Genomic DNA, 2,962 nt, shown 5'->3' on the forward strand with positions numbered 1-2,962 from the left:
TTTTACTATTTATATTTGTCAAATTATAAGCTATACGCTAGATACGGCTGTATACCCGCGTATCATCAATTTCTCATAAGCTATACGCCATGAATAAAAATAGCATATTGGGTATATGCCATATATCCCCGTATACCTTCCAATACACCACTGGTTATAGGTATTTAGTTTGATGTATATACATATATCATACAAGGCTGTTAAATGCTGTGAGTATCATTTGTCGACTGTTGTTTTTTTTTTTACGTTTTTGTGGCAGACGTGCCTTACATAGTTCCTTTGTTTAAAAAATTAATCTAGCAATATCTCAAGATCTCATTTTCATATTTCTATTATACATTACGTTACATTTATTTATATTACCGAATTATACATTTATTTTATTGTTTTTTTATATATGTTTTTGAGCCAAAGTGGCTAAGGTACCAAACCTAAAGCATTATTTTTATTATTATTATTATTATTATTACATTATACAGTCTACTTAAACTTCAATTTGCATTTGTTCTATTTTTTATATTTATTATTTATTTTCAACACATCGTTGAGTTTCTCCTGAGTGGCTACTGCTGCCACCAGGGCAACACTTCTTCCAATCTAACTATATACTTAGCAACATTAAATACAAACAAACGAATAATAGTTTGAAATTGTGAAGATTGACAATAATCGTGTATTGAGTGATAAATATTAACAAATTCAAAAAATGTATAGATTTGACAATAATAACAGCAAGCCAAACATTTACAAGTACCGATATCCCTCTTACCTGATGGGAATAGCACCTCCTCGAGTATACTCAAGTGTTGACGTTAGAAATATGTTGGTACCCAAAACATATGAATTAAGGAAGGTCAGCTCTGTTATGAACCATAGTCATCGTTTTAATGTTATGTCTACCAAATCTCTGGAATTCAAGGACGTCAAGTCAACGAAAGAAAATGTTAACGAAGACAAAAATACGAACAGTGCAACTGATATTTATCAAAAAAATAACATTAAAGCTGAACGCGAAACTGATGTTACCGACAATTTAAATTCTGTAACAGATTTCCAGAATATTGATGATGAGGTTAAACTAATTAAAAGGTGTAAAAAATGTCATAAAGATTGGCCTTATGACGATTTTGTATGGGATCAACAAGTAAAGACCCAAATGATTAGAACAATTAAGGAACTATCTCCAGAATGTTAGTTCCTTAATTGTTAATTGTTAATTTGTAATAAATATTTTAAATATTTGCCATATTTGATTTTAGTATACACACGTAACTCATACTCTGAATAGTCAATACTTCACTTTTGGACAGTGGCGTACCTGTGAAACATTTTTTGGGGGGGTGGCATAAATTAATTGCACAATTTTTTATGGTTATAATATAATCTGAAACTTTATTATAAATTATTACTAAATACTTAAAAGTCATGTTGATCACTTGATATCAATGATAACCACATTATAAAATAGTGACTATGTGTGACCATCACTCCTAATCCCAATTCGGTCTAATATTGATATTTTATATTACATTGATAAGTGATATCAAAAACTTTTGATATCAAACACGATTATAATCAGTGAAAATTAAAAATATTTATAATTTACATTTACATTAATTTGCATTATGGCATCAAAAAACTTCTCGGGGTGGGGGCAAATGCCCCTGTTGCCCCCCCCACAGGTACGCCTGTTTTTTTTCCAATTATTTTTTCCATTTTGGGGCCCTATTAATAAATTTCTGGGTTACATGCTTTAGATATTTGTGACTTTTATCCAAATATTCATGAACTCTTGAAAATAGTTTGTACTATGCCTGTATCAACTGCTTCACCTGAACGATGTTTTTCAAGTTATGCCGGCTACACACAATCAGTTCAAACTGTCAGTTAAAACTGATGCCCCTTGAGTCCGCACACGTTCATTTTTAACTGAATACAGATATCATTTGTTTGTGTTCTCTGTCAGTACACCTAGTGTAGTGTAAAGTGTGCACACAAGATGTCATCGGATGATATTTTAGCAATACTTGGCCTTTTACTAGTGTTTAGAAAGAATAAAAAAAATCCATATAAATGCAAAGAGTGGTTTTTGGGACATTTTTGATTTTTCACGGTTTCAGAGATCTATGAAAATACAAATTACGGATATACGGGTATACGGGTACGTATGCGTAGATAACTGCGACACGGTTGACGATAATCACCTACACATTCTATTTGTACACATTTTTAACCGAATAGTTCCGTCATTTCAGTTTAAAAATATGTGAAATCATATTTCAATCAGTTATAACTGACAGTTAAAACTGTTCAGTAAAAAGTGACAGTTAAAACTGATGGTGTGTAGCATTATAAATAAATATTAATATTTATTGTGATTATAATATATATTATAACATACGTTATAAATAATAGAAATTAGTTGTTGTTGAACTGGTAATTTGCGGGGAAAACCATATAACGACCATATTATAATCTCCGTTGCGCAATGACGCTTAGAAAACGCGCGTATTATTGTTCGGTCACTATAATATGACGTACACTGACAAACGCTACAAACATTTGTTATACACAATTTCACAAAAGTTTTGTGATAAAACACAATACTCATTTATAGAAAATGATTAAGCTTAAGCTCATTCTTCATTATTTGTACAGCGGTAGTACATTGTAGTATTGTACATCGTTAGTTCGTCGTTACATACATAATTTTAGACATTTGTCTCTGAATTTCTTAACACGTTCGCTGCTGACGACGTTAATTGGCGTCATCAATATGCGATTTTTCTTTTCTTTATAATTTTATCAGCGTTACTGATAAACAAATAAGTTTTCGTCAGCGTTATCTTCAAGTATTGTTTAATCGTTTTGTGCTAGTCGTACCTTGATAATTCTAATTTTAGATCTTGGTTTATCCAGTTGAAGTAGGGAAGTTTTATCTGTTATTTTTCGTCAACATAGT

The sequence above is a fragment of the Sipha flava genome, unplaced genomic scaffold, assembly GCF_003268045.1.
Source record: "Sipha flava isolate LNK unplaced genomic scaffold, YSA_version1 35a_pilon_pilon, whole genome shotgun sequence".
NCBI lineage: Eukaryota > Metazoa > Arthropoda > Insecta > Hemiptera > Aphididae > Sipha > Sipha flava.